The 20030-nt window shown below is 41.1% G+C and overlaps 1 protein-coding gene across 1 annotated transcript in view; it reads right to left on the bottom strand.

Annotated features, from left to right (window-relative positions):
* LOC128970856 (glypican-5-like) overlaps window positions 1-20030 on the bottom strand; it is a 371775-nt gene that overhangs the window by 182077 nt on the left and 169668 nt on the right. The gene's annotated exons all lie outside the window — the stretch shown is intronic.

The raw sequence follows: 20030 nt of genomic DNA, 5'->3' as shown, positions 1-20030 counted from the left end.
ATCATTAAATCTTCCAGAGATTTTTCTGCTACCTTGAAAAAGAATTCTCCAATGAGGACAAAACAAATTTTAGGATAGCTCTGTAATTGAATAAGGCTGCCAAAGAACAAGTCTGGCTCATGTTAAGAGCCTGTTCTTGGCATACAGTGTCTGAGTATCTATCAAGGTAACCAAAACAAAAGCCATTTCTCAGCAATATTAAAAAAAGAATTTTGAGCATTTTTGCTCATAAATGAACAAACTTCTGCAAATCTTAGGACCAGGGTGAAATCATTGTAGTCACATAAATATAGTGCATGTTGCTTAGACCAGATGTGGTTAGTCAAAGAAATTGGTTATAGCAGACAAAAACCAGATGTCCCAATCAAATAAATTAAATCCAGTACATTTTTGTAGGATATCAAAGACAGAAATGGCACTGCCAGCAGACATCATCTGACCACTTCTGCAGGTCCTCATTAGCACTCTTAGGATGAGCAGAGGACAGGTGGCACAGGAAAATGGTCCTTTGAAAACAAGAAAACCACCCAGTAATTCCAACAAAATAGACCTGCACAGCTGTGCCAGCTCACTTAACACATTACCACAAAATCTCTGGGAGTCAAAAATCCTCTCAATGTGGAATATGACATTAAAATTTCCTAAATTTCTCCTGTTGATGGAGATGGATGGATGAAAAAGGGAAACAAGGACAATGGCTGTGCCCCCTCCCTGCCCTACCCAAGGAAAGCTCCTTGCACTCTGTAGGTTTACATGATGTCCCCAGCCCTTTGTCTGAGGGGCAGCTACAGCAAGGGCTGAGGGAGGCAGCAAGGCCTGAAGTCACTGTCCACCTCTTCTTCCCAGGGACTGCAGAACAATCTGCACAGATCCTGAAGCCTTTCCCTCAGAGACTCGGGAAGCATGTCCACCATGAATGTCACTCCTCTGTAGGTTTGTTGGGAGCAAATCAGTTATTTCATCAGGAATCTGAGAAAAGCCGAGTGGCACTCTCCAGGTTTTACCCACAAAACTAAGCTCACTGGGTCCTACCTGGAGGCTCTCACTTTACTAGGAATTTGTTACACACTAGCATGTGTAAGCTATTCTTGGATCTTTCTTGAAGACCTAATGACACTGAAAATACCTCCATGTATCTGCCCACTGGTAAAAGAAATAGAAAACTGTCACACCTCAGAGCTGCACATATTTATGGTTAATAAAATACTTGGTTGCAATAACTGCCTCGTGATTCTTGCAGTTTTATTTCATCCTTACGTATTTAAGAGAGAAAGTTTGGCAGAAGGCGCCTTTAATACTCAGGAAGAAAAAGGAGTTTTTACAATGGCACCCCAGGAACCAGAACAATAGTGCTGCCTTTATTCTGATGCGACATGTACAGCTTGAAAAGTAATCTAGAAAACCCAAGCATTATTAAAGGAGAAAGATATGTTCTGAGGGAAAATAATTCCTTAGGGCTTGAAACAGAGGAAAAGAAAAAAGTCAAAAATCAAACCATGAATTATATATGATCTTGATTACACTTAGAGGATTGCTTGTATGGCTCAAAACTGTTAGCTCAGCTCTGGTCAAAATCCAGTCAGAAAGAATGAGGCTTGAAAAATAAAAGCTATGTGGGAGATCCCTGATGAATCAAAAGCAGACTCGTTCCAGAAGGGAGAAAACAGCCACCCTGGGTCTTGGCTTCCACCACAATTATGTGATGTACTTTAGGAACAGAGCACAATGGCTCAAGACTAAGATTTGTTGTATACAGTGTAAAAGTTTGGCCCTTTAGACATGAAAGAGTACTCCTGCAATTTCTGTAAATTAGAAGAAAAAAGAACAAGTAAAAATAGTGGGAGACAACCCAGCCTAGATAGCCTCACATGTAACTCAACTGGCATTGTCACCCAACAATCCTCAGAGACAAAACACTAAGTATAAGGGAACACCAAAAGGTACTTCTATGGCTTTTTCTCTCTTTCTCCTTTGTTTTGTTTGTTTGTTTTGTTGGGTTTGTGTGGGGGTTTTGTTTGTTTGTTTGCTTTTTGTTTGATTTTTTGGTTGATTGGGTGGGTGGGTGGGTTCTGGTTTTTTGAGTGTGCAAATACCATTTTCAGTTGATTTTCTTCCTGGAAAACAATTTCTAGTGCTGAATTAAATTCTGTCCTGCCTTTTAAACACACATTAATAAAATCAGCACAGCTCTATGGTGTTGAAGATAGCAGATTTTAACTTCCTTTTTTAGCACTGTGAAGGTTCCTACACCCAAAGTAGAAAACTGTAAAAAAGGAACCAAGAATTTCATAGACCTTTGCTGCTGGCTGGAATCAAAGCCCAAATGCCTCCTTTCCTACTACCTCACAGAGAATATAAAGTGACAACACATTCTGGACTGGACTTGGAAATGTCAGGCAATAAATACACTGCAAATGTTGATTTCCCAGGACTCTCTGCAGGACTGGAGAGAAATTGAGAGTCCCTCACTAACAGGAGCTTACTTTTTCCACAGTAATGTCCTATAAAAAGATATTTAATAGATAATGAATTGCAAGGGCTGTCAACTGAAAATGATCTCTCATGCAAGTGGTTATGTTAGGCAAAATTTTATTTTGGCCATTTAATCAAAATCAAGGAAATGAGTTTATCTGTGATTCTTCAGAGAAATAAATCTCTTTTCTACTGTCTGTTTCCTCTCTTTCAACAATTTAGAGTAGATTTTCCAGAACCATCACTAATGCTTAATGTTCAGCTCTATAGCAATACAGTACTTAAATATCTGTATCTCAACCTTTAAATCTATGTTCCTTGAAAAGATGCTTTAGGTTTTTTTTTTTTCCTAATCAGAGAACACTGTCAGCTGGCCTCAAATTTACTGCTTTCTCCAAAGCTCCTCTTCTCTGTATTGTAAGCAGTTAAGAATGTTTTTAATTTGTGTTATGGTGCATTAGCAGGGAGAAACACTTAATAAGTAACTAGAAAACTAATATGAAGCTCCTTCCCCATACTGAGGCTGTCTGCCAACTCCCTATACCAACATTTTAAGAGAGTAAATATGAAGACCAAAGAGAGTTCAGCCCTTACAGAACTCTCCTTTTTCTAAGAAAGTCAACTGCCCTGGGTTGCTAAGTATTTTGATTCAGATGAGTGAAAAACACACTGAGTATATTACCTTCGTAGAATCATAAAACTGTTTAGGTCAGGAAAGACCTTTAGGACCATCAAGTACAACTGTTAACCCAGCACTGCCAAGCCCACCTCTGCACTACCCCTTGGCATGGTCTAGAACATGATTTTATCTTATTGTCACTCACATCCCAATATATTTGAGTGCAGAGAGAGCAGGGAGGAGCTCAGGAGCTGCTCAGCAGATGCATGCTCACTCCCTTCACACCTTGTCCCAGGCTGGGGAAGCAAATGTCGCATTCTTAGTGCATGCTTGGAAGTTCTGTAGACCAGAAGTTGCAATCCAGACAGACTTACTGTCACAGCCTTGTAACTTGTTGCCTCACACACAAATCATGAATGTAATGACCTTAGGTAACTCAGAAAGCATTTTTGCTACATAAACAGGTAATTCTTCGAGCCACAGAACTAATAAAGACTTTGTGTATTTTTTCATGTCTAATAAAGCTGAGAACTTGTTCTGCAGTTTTTCACTGAATGGAAATATTAATGTGATTTGTCTCTCCTTCTTATTCTTACAGAAGCTGTAGAACTAATATTCTTGAAACCTCTTTCTTTCCATCAAATTGGTTGAGATTGGTTCAAGTTTCACTGAAGCTGTCCAAGAAAAAACATTAAGAGGAGACAGATAGATGGGAGAACATTGTGTGATTGTAAGCACATTTTTTCTCTGTAGGAAACTAAGCCAAAAAAAGCTAAGAATTAAAAAAAAAAAAAAAAAAGCCAGGCATTTCAGGCATTTGTAAGGATCCTGAACTGAGTTATGTTTTCTCTAGCAATTAAGCATTATTATGAAAAAGCTCTGCTTATATTTTAAAAGCACATTTATTCCAAACATTTAATGATTGTGAGACTCCCAGGATTTCCACTTCTAAAATATTTGATTAGATTTTAGTGTCTTCAAGCCAGATCAAGGAATATTGCATAAAACTGAAGTATCTGATCTACCCTTCCACAGCAGGGATGACACCTTTGAGGTTAAAGCTGTATCAGCACATGGACACTTCCAGTACCTTTCAGTCCTGCTTAATGATTTTAAATGACAGAATTTACTTGTATTTAGTACAACCAAGAAAGAAGATGAATTTACCAACATATGTTGGGTGGGATGCTAATGCCAAGAACATTTTGGATGAAGAAAAGAGAGTAACTGCCATTTTTAGCAAAGCACCATCCCACGTACCTATAAAGGAAAGAACCACCAGGCCTTCAGACACTGAACATACCATGCAATGAAATTACTTTTTAATGAAGATAGGTAACTTATCCCTGGTGTACTTGTAAAAGCACTCTCACCTATTCCTCCTTCCATACAAATCCCCTGTATAATCGATGGAAGCAAGAGGCAGATACTGACAGCAAGTTCTGCCTAAGATATTTTTCCCTGTCCCTTGAAGAATGAGACAACTAAAGTTGATCTTGGGTGAGAAGAGTATATATTAAAAGAAAAAGACAAAATCAGGATGGTGGTGAGAGAGGATTTATGAGTTTGGGAGGGAAAATGGTGGCTGAGCTGCTGAACTGGAATAAATTATCATAGTACCATGGACTATAAGTTTACCAGATTTCTAGTCACTAGGGAATAGCAATATTTGTGGGAAGGCAAAAGGAGCTGGGCTTGTCTGAAAGGGCTACAGCTTTCAGAGAGGGATCTAAGTTAAGTGAGCTCAATCTGCCCTCACCACAATATCAAAACACCCCATCTTCCCAGCCACCCAAGTTATGAACTTCTGAACTGGCAGCAGTGAATTCTGTGAGGCTTATATAACAGATGAAGTCATGCAGCTCAGTTATCCCAGCACACATTGAAGGCCCCATTCCCTCACCTTGTACCATGTGTAATCATTTATGCTTGTCCAAAGTAAGGCAAATGTATAATTAAAAAACTGTGGTTGCACCTTGTGCAGATTTTCATGCTAGTGTGACTAGGAATCAGCCCTTTCCTTCCTTTCCCACAAGAATTAATATTGTTTGGAAGCTGCATCAAAGTCAAAGAAGAGAAGTCATCGTCCGCCTTTAGAAACAGGCCAGAAGTCAGAATTTTAACATTCCTGTTATCCCTGAGATGAGAAACTAGCCTGCAACACAGAGATGGACAACACCAGTGGTGCAAAGGCAAACTGTTCACAGGCTTTTGCCGCAGCACAGAGAAATGGCTGGGCAGAGACTAAGCTTCACATGGGATGCAGGACACCACAGAGCACACAGCATTCCTGAGTGGATTCACTGCAGCCCCTTTCCAAAGACAAGGTGTTGGAGTGAGTGTTTGAAAACATGCGCTGATTGTGCTGGCAGAGTTCAAACTAGACAGTATGAGCAATCTAAACTAGTGAAATGCACAGGAGAAAAATTAACATATGGCAAGGCACAGAGAAAGAAAGGGAAAAACCAAGCACCTCCAGCCAGGCACAGAGCTGCTAATTCAACCCTTAGGAAGAAGCAATCTCTTTTTCCTGAGAAAAAGTCCTCTGAGGAGGGAATAACAACTTGCATTTAGCATTCTTGAAAAGAAGCATGACTTGACAGAGCAGCATCACTTGCTGGATCAAGTGTATTGGTTGTGTGCTGGCTCAGATGACATGGGCAAGTATGTACCTCAAAGACACCTCTGAGTTGGAAGAAAATCCTGTATTATTCATTCCTGACAAGAGTTAAAACTTTAACCCTAGGAGAACTGGAAGCATCTGAATGAGTACACCACAAGCTACAGACAAGACTATGCTGTTTCCTTGACGTCTTCGTTGCTGCACAACCTGTCTTCTTGCATTGCTACTGCCAGAAGTGACTGCATACCATGACAGCAGCACAGTGGTGCCATCACTGCCTGAGTTGGCTCCCACTGAAAGTTTTTCAACCTTATTTATACCATGTTGCCTGAAATAGTTTAGGCAACAACAGAGATCAGAGGTGGGAAAAAGGGTTGGGTTGTAATCCTTGAGCTGGTGATCAGAAATTGAGCCGAAAGGACATGAAGTCATGCTTGTGAGCAGGAGTCACAGTCTCAGTCAGAGCTGGGCCTGTACCTCCTCAGACCCACGCTGCACTCTAAACATCAGACTTGCCAAATCCTTCATGTAAGAAGGAAGAAACTCAAACCTTGATCATTTTTCTGAACTCTGACTCAGAGGAATTATCACAACGCACCACTGCTTCTCCAATGTTGCCCTTTGTGCCTTTTCCCTATACAGGCCAAGCTCCAGACACAAAGCAGTTCTATCTCCCAGCCCTGCTCAGCTCTGTGCTTTACACATCGTGCTAAGGGTTAGCATCAGGCCCTGGATGACAGATTGTCCTAATGATTGTGAACAGATCACTGCAGCACAGGCTGCAGCAATGGACAGAAACTAGACTTGGAGTTCTGCAAGTTTAGCACTCCAGAGGCACTGCAGATTGTAAAAACAAAGCCAAGCAGTAAGCAAGCAACTGCAAACATCCCAAGGAAGACTATACTGAAAAGTCATTTCAGTCTTAATCCTTTTATATGTCATTATAAATTGAAATCCTTCCAGCCTAACAATGGGTTGTTTTTTTTTCAGCTCCTAGGACAACCTTAGCTAAAAGTGCTTCAAGCTTTCTCCGAATCATTGCTTCATTGAAAAACAATTTTTTTTTCAAGCAGTTTGAGTGACTGTATTAAACAGGCACAGTTCAGCTTGGTTCCTTCAATTCAAGAGAAGTTTCAGGGCAGAAAAGCATCTTGAACTGTAGTATGAACTGGGGTACTTAGGATTTCAGGGGGAAAAAAGTGTATTTGAATCTGGCACACACACTGCATTGGGGCACAATTCCAGTATCCAGAATCAGATGACAATTTTTTTTTACCCAATAGGAGTAGGATTCCAAAATATTTTATAGAAACAGCTAATGTATAAATACCTACATTAAGGGAGAAGAAGACGACGTAAAGAATATATTCTGTATAGTTCTGCAGTCATTTAGTGATGTCATTGATGACAACAGAGAGAGCGCATTGGGCATCACTACCTACACAACACAGGGTGATCTGAGCAAAAATGGTCAGATATGTGAAATACAGATGACTACTCCACCATGACTTACGTTAAGGCAATTCCAGGACACATACTATTTATTCCACCTTCATGCTCCTGGTGAAACATGTAACCAAGAGAAAAGGGATATATATGCATCACAGATCAGGCAAAATTCCCCAAACAAGTCTCAAACTCTTTCCAGCAGGTGCTGGTAGATGCTGGAGGTGAAGATCACAAAAATCCCTAGCACTTAAATGGATTCATGTCACCTGAAACACTCTATTGAGTAGCTCTAAGTACCTTTTTTCTTTTAAACAAAACAAACAACAAAAAAGAGCTAATTTCTTGGGGTCCTTTGCCAATCCATTTTTCTTCAATTCTCCCTGCAGTATGCAGTCTCCAGGAAGATTAGCAGACACTCTTCCAACTTCAATTACATCTCATAATATGGCAGCCTCACTTATTTTCAGGCTCTCACTTTCTCTGCAGTTATGGGCAGCAGTACTAGCCCGTGAGACAAGTGTCTGAGACACAGTCATTGCTTTCCTGCCAAATCTCTTCAGGGAAGCACAGTGCAGAGCCTTCAGTGGCTTGAATAGGTGGACATCTTGGGTAAAAATTGGGCTGGGTGGCCAGGCCTGAAGAGTGGTGGTAAATAGAGTTAAATCCAGTTGGTCTGGTCAGCAATGTGTCCCCATGGCTATGTTTTGGGGCCCGTCTTGTTTAGTGTTTATTAATGATCTGGATGAGGGGATCAAGTGTAACGTCAGTAAGTTTGCAGATGACACCAAACTGGGCGAGAGTGTCAATCTGCTTGAAGGTAGAAAGGCTCTGCAAAGTGATGTGGACAGGCTGGATTGACCAACTGAGCTCAGCTGTAATATGTTTAACAAGGCCCTGCACTTGGATCACAACAGCCCCACGAACATTGCAGGACTGGGGGCAGAGCAGCTGGAAAGTTGCCTGGCAGAAAAAGACCTCGGGGTGCTTGTTGACAACTGGCTAAACATGAGCCAGCTTGTGCTGAGGTGGCCAAGAAGGCCATTGTTTCTGTATCAAGGAATAGAACGAGAGGAAATCGCCTCAGGGTGTGCCAAGGGAGGTTTAGATTGGATATTAGGAAAAATTTCTTTACTGAAAGGGTGGTCAGACTTTGGAACAGCCTGCCTAAGATGATGGTGGAGTCACCCTCCCGGGAGGTGTTAAAAAACTGTGTAGGCATGACACTTCAGGCCATGCTTTAATGGTCCTGGTGTTACTAGGTGGGCAGTTGGACTTGATCATCTTGGAGGCCTTTTCCAACTGAAACGATTCTATGATCCCTTGATTCACTGACTCAAAACTTGTCTATATGGAATGGGATGACCCATATCAAAACTTCAGGACCTGACTCAATTCTCACCTGAATAGATTTAGTCTTTCTACCAACTTGTTAATGGACATAAAATGTCATTAATCTGTACCTGCCAGTGGAGATGTTTTAATTTATAGCAGTTATAAACACAGCTCATGAACTTCATCAGTGCAGGCACTCAATTGCCACTGTTGCCAGTGGGATAAGAGCTGAGCTCTTTGTGAAGTGAAAACCACAGGAGATTCCACTGATCTGAAAACCTCTGGCATTCCTCCCTCATCATTGTTGTATCTGGCACAGATGAAGTATGCATGTAATAGAAATCCTTCTCATTAAAGTCCTTCAGGAATAAGGGCTACTGAAGATCATGGTAGCAATCACATAGCAGACCCACTGCTTAGGGGTTAGAGAGGAGAAGCCTGCTTGCTGTGACATGACAGGGCCCCATGCACAACAGCACAGCAACTTGGGTTGTGTGGAAAAAAGGGAAGACACAGCCCTGAGAGAGCAGAGTGAAGAGTTCTCTGTCTCAAGCCCCTGTTTCCTATGTATAGTATAAACTTCAAAGCTCTGTGGAGAAGGGAGTTGGTAATATTGTTCAGGCTGTGGTTAGGTTGCTGGGATTTGGTAAATAAAAAACATTTTACAGCCCATTAAGTGGAGCTTTGGGAAATGTTCTCATATCCATTTTCAAGGGGCTGTGGAGAGCTTGCATTGTGAGGTGGGTCAGGAAAGCAGTCATTTCAAACTAATATATATGTCCAAGGCTGAGGAACACTGGGGGTGTGTAGCAGCCTTATGTGACTGATCCAGTGGTTGCTAATGTGTTATTGCTTTCACTTGCTAGATTTGACTGAAAAGCACTATCATATATTGCTTAATGAAACAGAACTATCAAACAGCCTGGGAGGATGTGACAATGTAACTGGGGCACTTCAGCTGATTCTGCAAGATCACTGAACTACTGCCATATTTTCTCTACATCATATGAAAACCATTTTCTGTGTGGGCAGCTGAAATTCCCATGTGTGCTTCACAGGCACATTGCTGGCCTTGCAGGGCTTAAGGGACAGCAATCTTTCTGTTACTTCTTTATACACACTCACTAAAAAACACACACATCGTCTCCCTAACAAACACAGAGACTTGGTGTGAGACATTACTCCAGTGAAAGCTGCGCCCATAGGTCAGAGCACCTCTTAATAGCACTCCCTCAACCAAGGAAGTCCTCACAAGCACATGAGGAGACACAGATACAGTACAGCTGTGAACATCTTCCCTTTTCCCCCTCAAAAGTCTCATGTTTGGGGTCCAAATTATTTCAGGGTCTATTTTTTGGTTTGGCTTTTTAAAGGTGGTCTCTCATCTTGGAGAGACTCTTGGTTACAACATATGGTACTGAAAAACAAGCAAACCAGCTTTTCTCTCCTTGTGCACATTTTCATGAAAGGAAACACAGACATTGGTTTTAGACAAATTGTCATCTCTTTGCCTGACTTTGACCAAAAATGGTAAGACTCTGCACTCTCTAAGAATTTCTACTTTGCTTGCATATGCATGCTTGCAAGATGCTGATGAGGTGCTCCAAGTCATCATGGAAATCATTGGTCCCTGGCAGTGTCAGAGGAAGAACAAGAAAATGACGACAGAAAAGAAATTTCCTGGCACTTCCTCCTTTGCTTGTGCAGAGTGATAACACCACCTAAGCAGCCAGCTGTGCAGATGGAGAAGTGCTGAGCAGTTGGGTTTATGGAGCAATAGCCACTCCACCTCCTTCAAGACAGACGTAGGGCAGCTGGCCAGCTGGAGCACTCTGATTTACATTATTGAGTTCAGTGTCATGTCACACCTGATTTAGGACTTGATTCGGTACCACTACAGTCAGCCCAGCCCTTAGATGCTGAGAACTGCAATGCAGAAGGCTATAAAATTAGTCATATAAACTAAAGAGATTGTAGCATCCCTTTTCTGACCTATTTGTCTTTAGTACTATTAACACAACATCCTGAACATGAACCCACTAAAGAAATTTTGATGGCTACATTTTGGTCTAGAAATACTGATAGAATTTATGGGGTTGACTAAAGTGCTGTCTTTCAAAAGTAAAACATGTAATGTAACTATGTTCAAAGGGCAGAATAGCAGATAGTTTAGAAGAAAGATACTAAACTGTCTGAACAAGCAAAACCAGATCTGTTAATGTGAGCAATTCTCCACCCTGAATGGATTTTAGTTTCTCAGTAATGTGATGATAGATGGGAACACTAATCCCATTTTCAAAAGGGGGAAAAGATAGACTCCCTTACCTTCTCTGCAAGTGACTTGACATGGTAAAAGAAGCAGACTGAGACAGAACTGCACTCACTGCTCCAGGTTCACCCAAAGTTCTATGTTCTAAGAGAGTACTCCTTGACTTTTTCAGTCTGGCAATCCTTATTTGCAGTTAGCAATTTTCAAGAGCTTCCTTGCATTTACTTTGAAAGAATTTTGAAAGTAAGAGAAAACTGAAATTTAGAGCTATTTGTGTGAGATTTAAGAGGCTGATAAAAACATTTGCTTGTGAAGAATACAGTATGCCATGGCTGAGAAGAAACCTCTGCATAAACCTACTAATGGTTTCATTAGATCAGTAATTGTCCAAATATGCTAATCACGTTAGGAACTGCTACCATAGCCCAGCCTTCCCACTGCTAAACCAGAAAAGGTCCACACACACTCTGACTTAGAGAAGCTCATTCTGATCAAATCAAGGGACGTTACAGCATTCAGGGAGCACAGGTCTGATAAAATTTCTTGAAATAAGCAGTCTCCCTATTTCCAATAGGCATTCCCTGAACTCACACAAAGAGCTAGTCACTCCATGAACTGATTTATAAATTGATAATGAACTTATAAAAAACACAAACGCACAAGAAAATGTATCTCTTTAGTCTTAATTGGACTCTTTCTCCTGAAACTAGTGAACTGGTCTCTGGGTTGAGTTGGACCTGCTGATGAATATTCAATACTATGCTGCTGTCATGCCAGATCCAAAATGAAAGCACTGGCAAAATGAAGTTAAAAATATTAATGCGGCTTGAAGTCCAGATTGTAAGATGAAAGGCTTCCTGTTCTGGTTGCTGCTTTACGTCTCCAGGTTTGGGGTGCTGGTCTTTTCTGCTGGGCTGGCTGTGGGTTGGGGGTGCAGGAGGTCGCTGGCTTCAGCTGCTGCTTCTCCATTTTGCTGCACTTTTCTGCAAATAGGTTAAGGTAACTGTATATCTTATAATTTCATCTCAACCCAGAAGCTTTTTTTTGTGTCTATTACTTTCCCTCCTGTCTGTGTGTGGAGAGGGGAGCTTGTGAGAGTGGGTTGGGTTAGCCCCAGGACATACCCATGACCATCTGCTTCATACAGCTTTAATGATCATAGAAATTCTCTGAAGGCTGGAAGACAAAGAGGAAGAACTGAGTGTCTCTGTATCATTGGTGCAAGGAACATCTGTGTCCCTGCCTCTGTAAGCCTGTGAGCACTAAGAAAAAAGCAGAAAAGTCATGCCAACACCTTTCTGTGTGTATGTGAGACTAACTTTGACCTTCCAAGTGTGGAATTCTGAATAAATCCGTATTTGAAAACACAGAAAACACAAGGTAGTAAATAGACATTCAACAGAAGTAAAAAATATCTTCTCTCATTTCTAGCATTTTAAGGAATTTTTTGCTTCCTCTGAGAATTTTTTTCCACAAAAAACATTTCATACATTAGAGTCATGTGTCGGTGTGAGCTGAAATTCCCCCCCCACCGACAATAACCAGGCTAGCTCAGTCTGGAAGCAAACGAAAAGCTGTATTTACAAGCAGATGAAATGCAATGAATATGTACAAATATACAAAATTCACAACATTTACAAATATATACAATCAACAGAAAAACACAACCAATCTCCCTTTGCTTCCCCCCAAGGGGACCCTCCCAAAGGGGGCCTCCCTCTCCCAGGAGCTTCCCCCCCGACCCCCCTGGACAGAGAAGCAGAGTTTAGTTAGAGCAGAAAGTTGTTAACTTAGCTGCCAAGGTCAGTACGTGTTATCTTCAGCCAGAAGAGAAGAAGAAACAGCAGCCAGACAGCCCAGCAACTGCCCCCACTGCCGAACGCAGAATGTGCAGAGTGCCTACTTTGTTTTGGGTAATAGTTCTTAAACATTTCTATCTATCCAATGGAAGTGTTTAGAACAATCGTTATTTTGCTTTCTTACACCCAATAGTGACTTATTTACATTCTTTCACTTTCTCTGTTTTGAACTTTGCAAGGAAAAATTAAAAAGACAGTTTCAAACCACCACAAGTCAACTATTGTTTTTCCTCATGAAACAGCAGTTAATTATGAACCCTGCAGGAAGGCTAAAAGGTTCAAGAGTTCACAAGTCTGTGACCAAGTCTCATAAGGAATGCACTGCATAAAAGCTAAGCAACAATGCTGCAGGCTAGAAAGCAAGCAAAGATGTCCATGGGAAGTTGTAAGCATTTTTTAATTCAAAGTCAGATGCTAGCATTGTGCTTGAAAGAGAACAGCCAAACCAACAGGGTGTGCCTGGAATTAATTTATTGGAAGGAAATTTGCTGATTGGCAGCGAACAGGATGAAGTTGACAGACAAACATTTTCTGGGGCTGATTCAAAGAAATTACCCAGGACTTGGTTAAGACTGTCCCCAAGGAAGGAGTCTGTCACTGCTGATTAGTTTATCAAAATGATCCTGTTTCACTGGGTAGAAAGAATTGGATTAATCTCTACATTTGGTAAACGTCCCTCAGTACTGTTTTTTCAGCCTGGCACGCCATGCACGTGTGCACCTTCAGAGAGCCTGCACGTAACATGAGTTATAATTCTTCAATGTTGTTCTTAATTCTTCCTTGCTGCAACTCCTTGTAGCCTAGCACCAAGGCAACAGGCATCAAAGTGACACAAATGCTCACTTTTCACCTCTGTCAGTGTCACCTCCTGTTATCTACCTGCATATGCCTTTGAGGGCTCCCTGACAATCTTTTTAAGGCTGTGAAGCTCTGAAACAGTTCACACCATCAGCTCTCATATAACAGACATCAGGGAAACAAGAATGTGAAATTTGTGCCCAGAAGTTTCAGGGCATTTCTCGCCCTAATGCATAGCCTCACTGTTCTTCCCTCTGCCCTGCATGCAAAAGTGGAAAAAGAAAGTTCTAGCAATGAAAAAGTGCGAATCCTAAAAACAAACCCCAAAACTCTGAAAAAACAAACAAACAAAAAAGCTACCATTATAAATCATTGTAATAGTAACCTGTGTGCAAAACAGCAACAGCACTGCTACTTGAGCAACAGTTTCACACACACATCTGCAGACATGTGGGTAAAAAAAGTAGGAAGCCTGTGGCAGGTCCACCCTGGCTGGGCACCAGGTGGCCACCAAAACCACTCTGTTATTCCCATCCTCATGAGAAAATATAACAAAAGGCTCCTGGATCGAGATATGGACAGGAAGGGATCACTAGGCAGTTACTACCATGGGCAAAATAGACTTGACTTGGAGAAAATAAATTAATTTATTACTAATCAATGAGAGCAGGGTAATAAGAAATGAAAAATGAATCTTGGAACCTTCCTGCCACTCCTCTCTTCTTCCTGGCCTCAACTTTACTCCTCTGTAACTCTGTACTCCTCCTTCTGTAACTCTTTCCTCCAAGCAGTACAGGGGGACAAGGAACGCAGTTTGCTTTCAGCTCAGCACGCGTTGTCTTTGCCACTCCTTCCTCCTCATGGGAAGGGCTCCTAAGACTTTTCTTCCTCTCTTCCAGTGTGGGGACTCTCCCATGGGAGACAGTCCTCCATGAACTTCTCCAATGTGAGGCCCTCCCACAGGCTGCAGTTCTTCACAAACTTCTCCAGTGTGGGTCCTCCACAGGGTCACACCTCCCTTGGGCATCTACCTGCTCTGATGTCTGAAGCATCTCCTCCCCCTCCTTCTTCACTGACCTTGGTGTCTTGCAGAGCTTTTTCTCTCATATCTGAGTTATATTTGAGTGACTGCAATTTCTGTCACTCAGCAACTTTTCCCCCTTCTTAAATCTGTTATCCCAGAGGTGCTACAATGATTGCCAATGGGCTCAGTTGGTCAGCAGCAAGTCCATCTTGGAGCCAGCTGGCACTGGCTCCATCAGACATGGGGAAACTTCTAGCAGTTCCTCACAGAAGCCACCTCTGTAGCCCCCCCTGTTACTAAAATCTTGCCACACAAATCCAACAGAAAGCCCCAGAGCAAAACAGAAGAGAGCTTTCAGTTTGTTTGGGGATATTTTTAATACTTTTGTCTTCCCTTACTTCACTGGAAAGCAATAAATCTTCTGAAGGAAAAAGTACCTGCTAGTATCATTAAGAGACTTAAACATAGCAAGATAAGACTCCCTGAAGTCAAAGCACCTATTTGTGTCAAAGAAAACAATATAGCAATTTATATTTCCACTCCCAGGTTTTATGTTACCACAGAAGGTTTGGGCCTTTAACAATTAATCATAAATCAAAACACAAGATATTGGTCTCTATTCCTTTGAGAGAGAAGCAGAATGTGTATCAAGAAGCAAAAATAAGAGCTTGCTTGCCAGTGTGTCAGATGGAAGCTGTAGGGGGATTGCTGTATTTTCTACCACAACAGCAAGATGGAATTTCTGATTCAGCATAAAGTTAATGAACTGGATGACCAAGCTTCAAAACCCACAGACTCCACTGGAAGCAGCTGCTCTCTTAGAATACTTTATGAATACAAGTCAGTAAGTGCTGGTCTTTGAATGTCTTCAGTTGCACTCTGTTTTACAGAGTGCTGGAGGTGAGTGGAGATGTTACGTATGAGGAGGGAAACACAAAGCACTGATAACTGCAAAGGGACAGAAAAAACGCAGGAGGTTATTTTTTTCAACGCGAAAGATGGGCAATTGTGTTCATTTAATTAGTGATCATTGTTAAGCAGCCAGAGCCATAAAATACTGGAGCCTTCAGGCAGAGATTCTGAAACAATTCACACCGAGAACAGGGCATAAGAAAACAAGCATAAGGCATAATTAGAACATACCTGTTCATACCAGCTGCAGGAATAACTTTTATATGAAAGATGTTTAGTTGCCATCACCTTGCACCATGTATTTACCTAGCTGATTGCTTCCCCAAAACCAGTATATGACTTAGAAAAGAGTTATCTAGTCAAAAATGGAAATATTCTTCCATATGTAAGTAATTAATTTTTGTAAGAAGATTTCAAGATGAAGAATTAAAGGTATTTGGGATACAAGTGGAAGGATTTCTGAGAGGTACTTTGCACTGCCTTCTCCCCTTCTCAAATGGACTGGAGGGTGGCTGGTATTACACAGAATGCTCCTGTGATTGCCACAGGAGCTCACCCAGTATACCCATCCAGCAGTGCAAGGCAGAGGGGCAAGGCATGTGACAGAGTTAAGAGTTTGGGTCAGCACTTGCCCCTTCTGCAAAAAGACAAGAATTTACAGACTGCTCTTATTGATTAAGTAAATGGGGTTTAGGTTTATAGTTCTTTTTTTGAGAACCGTTATTTTCAGTCCCCTAAAAAAAAAATACTGCAATTGTGCACACCCTGCAGAAAAAATCCAAACCCAACCTGAATAACATTAAACCACAAGACCTATGGTGGGAATAAAGTGAGGAAAAGCAATTTAAACTTTTTTCTTCCACCAGCAAACAGTTTCTTGTTCTAAAGCAGCACATTCACAAAAATCTGATACTATAGATAAAAGCCTGGCTGTGAGCCATTAAGAGATGTAGCCAATTGTTGATTGCCAAACAATGTCTATTGTTCACCACTACTCTGCTCAAATTATACCATTCAGCTAATCTTAAATTTGCATCTTCACTCTCCTTAGTAATAGAATATATTGCTGTAACTGATGATATAACTGATTATTCACCGTGCAGTAAAGGTTTCAAAAGTATACTGCCAGCATCTATTCAAGCATGTTAAATGGTTCACATATTTCTTGGGCTGTGAAATTCTTGCTTTTTAATCAACAGAAGCAAAATTAAAAAAAAAAAATATATGGCGGTAAGAAAACAGTATTTTAAAATATAAAATGTCTTAAAGTTGTGGTGTGTTTTTTTTTTTTTTTCCATTTCTTCTCCTGAATTGTCTGAAGAATTAGGTCATTTGGACCAGAGAAGAACTACAGTTATGACAGGTATGAATGAAGTCAAAAGAGGAACCCAGCTTTAGTCTTGATGTGGAACTGTTGCAAAATGCCCCAGTGAGACCAAATTTAACACTACTGGAGTCTCTGAAACTGTTTAGCTTGGTAAGTCGATTAAAGCAAGACTTCAACTTGAAATTCTATTTTATGGTTTTCAGAAGAAAAGCTTTGGATCACTAATCTTACTAAAAATGGACATTAAGAACATTTAGCATATGTTCTTAGCATTAAGAACATTTAGCATAGGACTCTTCTACATTTCTCAGAGATGTGCTAGCGGTTAAGACACACACAGCAACGGCTAAAGACAAATCTAATGCTGCCAGGTGTGCTAGGATTAACAGCATTTAGAATAGTTCTTAAAAAGATGTCAATCTTGATTGCTTCTGCTTGTTCTATCAGATTCATCTCTTTCTATGGCTTTACACAGTGCTGAGGAGCTCTTCTCACTTGATGGAAATCCATCTTGTCATATTATTGCTATCATCAATAAAAGTTCACCAAGAGAAAGGTTACAGGGATGAAAAATTCTGATATCCTTTATCACCATCTTTTAACTGCACTGCTCACAATCTAGCATTATAATACTTAGTGATATTTCTTCTCCTGATTTTGAGTTCTTCAGTAGTTTTAACTGCATTTGCAGAAAGCTGTCCATGCAAGAAGCTAAGGCGATCTCTTTGCACTGCTTCTTAAACTGCAAGCAATTGTGGAAGTCAGAAGATAGCAAGAACTGAAGTTTACTTTTACTTCCTAGCAAACTAAGATACACATTTCAAGCAGTGGCAATTATGCACATTGTATTTGCAGAGAAAGACTGCTCTAATTTGAAATGTGGTTCAAGCTCAGAGATGTTTTGCAGCCTTATAACCACTTTACAAGTCTCTTGGATCTTTACAATAGAGTATCTTTCATATAGCTAGTCCCAAAGAGGCATCTTCTATTAAGACTGAAAATTATTACAAGAAGTTTTATTAGCCAGCTTTATATGGTTAAAATGCAGTTCTCTGATTTAATGGACTCAGTTGTCTAAACAGTGGACTATCTGCTAAATTTCTTAAGCATTGAGGGATGACTCAGGTTTACATGACTTTCTGCAAACACTTGACTCCCCTACCTACACAGAGGTCTTGGCATAAGAATCAGTCTCAATCTCTGTTGCTCTGTCACAGGCTTACACTGGAAAGGAAATGTGCTTCTTCACCATACACAAATACTTTCTACAATTTATTGCCACAGAATAGCACTGAGGATGAAAGTTCAGAAGGGCTCAGACTTGGATAACACATCTGCACAGAAGTGGAAATCTACTGTCATAGTAATGTACCTGAAAAACTAGCCATGAATGGAGCAGGCATCCTGGTGATCACTTATCACAAAGAATGTCATCCAGATAGCTCTCTGATCATCCACAGGTATATATAGCACACAACCTTAGTACTGGATTCACTAGATTAAGCTGGATTTAACATTGCCCTTATGTTTGAGCAGACATATGTGCAGCTAAATACCAAAAAATAAAGCTCTAAGTCATACGAGAGTTCACCATCTTCTGTGCTGTTAACATACAAAGTCACTATTTGTAAACAGAGAATATGCGTTTTAGGGTTTTCTAACCTGCAAACACACTTAATCTTTTCACCACAAGATAAATATAATCCTTCCCCTAGTCTCCTTCAAAATAAATGTACACCAAGCACTTTCTGAAAAGTCACAGAAATGTCAAGCTGTGCAACTGCTCTGGATGGACTCACTGTCATGTTCAGTTTATTCAGGAGAAGACTAAATTGCAACAAAAAGCAGAAAACATTTAAGAATTTTGCGTCATTTGGCATACATGGAAGCAAAGGAAAAGGCATGCCACACATCTGCTTCTTGTCATGACTCAAGCCAAAACGCATGTGACAATTGCTTTGCTTTTTATTACCATGTATACCATAAAATTCTGAGCCTCTCCCTGCTATTATGGACAGAGCAGTTTCCATTCTGTTCACAAACATGAAGTGTGGGGTAAAATTCCTGGTTAACCAATAATTACTTATGAACTGTTAGGTAAAAGAGAGGGTAGGTTTCCTCCAAAGAGCCTTGTGGAAGGGTCACAGGAATGCATAAAGGCTGCTAAAGGGCTACAACAAGGGTGGTTGATTCTGCAAATAATGAGCAGAAAGAATGTTTGAAACTTGCAGTTTTGGTGTAAGGTTGCATATTGCCAGGGAGCTCCAATGGAGAAGGGCTTAAACCCTATGGATTTTACAGTAAGGTGGGTAAAGAGCAGCCCTGGTTGCTGGCGGTGCAGTTTGCTTTCTTTTGTCTTACCAGACTAACTTACTGTAAATTCCCAATTACCACATTTCCTGAACTTATGAGAAATTAAAGGAAATGGAAAGGGTGAGGTCAGTTCTTTCTATGTTACGCCTGACACCCATTCTGGCTTCTTTGATCTCCCACCAGTAACTCATTCTCCATGGCTGTGCTTCAGATACTCCACCTAAAAACCACACTCTTAAAATCATTTAGGTTGGAAAATACCATTAAGATTGAGTCCAACCATTAACCTAACACTATTAAGTTCACCGCATGTCTACGCTTTTAAAAACACCTTTTCAACACCAAAGGAAATAACAGAAAAAAAATCTGATTTGAGGCAATGCACCACCAGTGACTATTTGTCAGGAAATCAGTGTCCTGGGAAGGGAATAGGCGGTGCTGACGATCAGCACAGCGGTAGTGAGGAGACAGCAGGTATCTTCACATTGCCAATGGGTCACTGCCTTCTGCCCTGCCTGGTGCTGCCACCACCAGCAGTCACATAGCAGAGCTAAACTGTAAGCAGTTGAGCAGTTGTCCATGGAGCAGAGTGGCCGGCCCCGGCAGATGACATTCTGGCAGCTCAGGGACAAATGATCTCCTGCTGAGCCTGCATCACAAAAGAGCTGCAGCTTCATGAACCTGATCATTATCCAGGGGGTGCTTCAATATGGAGCTGGGATACTGCCTGGCCTTTGCCCTGAGTAGGAGGGGACAGATTCAGCTGTGCTCTTCTCTTCCTGCAACTACACCAGCCACCACTGACGTGACATAACCATGTACTTCAGCTTGGAAGTGGTGGAACACTGGAACAGTTGTCCCGGGACATAGAGGAGGCCCCATCCCTGAAGACAGTCCATATCTGGCTTGATGGGGCCCTGAGCAACCTGATATAACTGGGGATGTCCCTGCTCACTGCAGGAGGGTTGATCTAGATGATCTTTAAAGGTCCCTACCAGCCCAGTGCATTCTATGACTCTATGATAATTATTGA

The sequence above is a fragment of the Indicator indicator genome, chromosome 13 (assembly GCF_027791375.1).
Source record: "Indicator indicator isolate 239-I01 chromosome 13, UM_Iind_1.1, whole genome shotgun sequence".
Lineage (NCBI taxonomy): Eukaryota > Metazoa > Chordata > Aves > Piciformes > Indicatoridae > Indicator > Indicator indicator.
The sequence above is the reverse complement of the archived record's forward strand: the minus strand, read 5'-3'. Positions and strand labels throughout refer to the sequence as shown.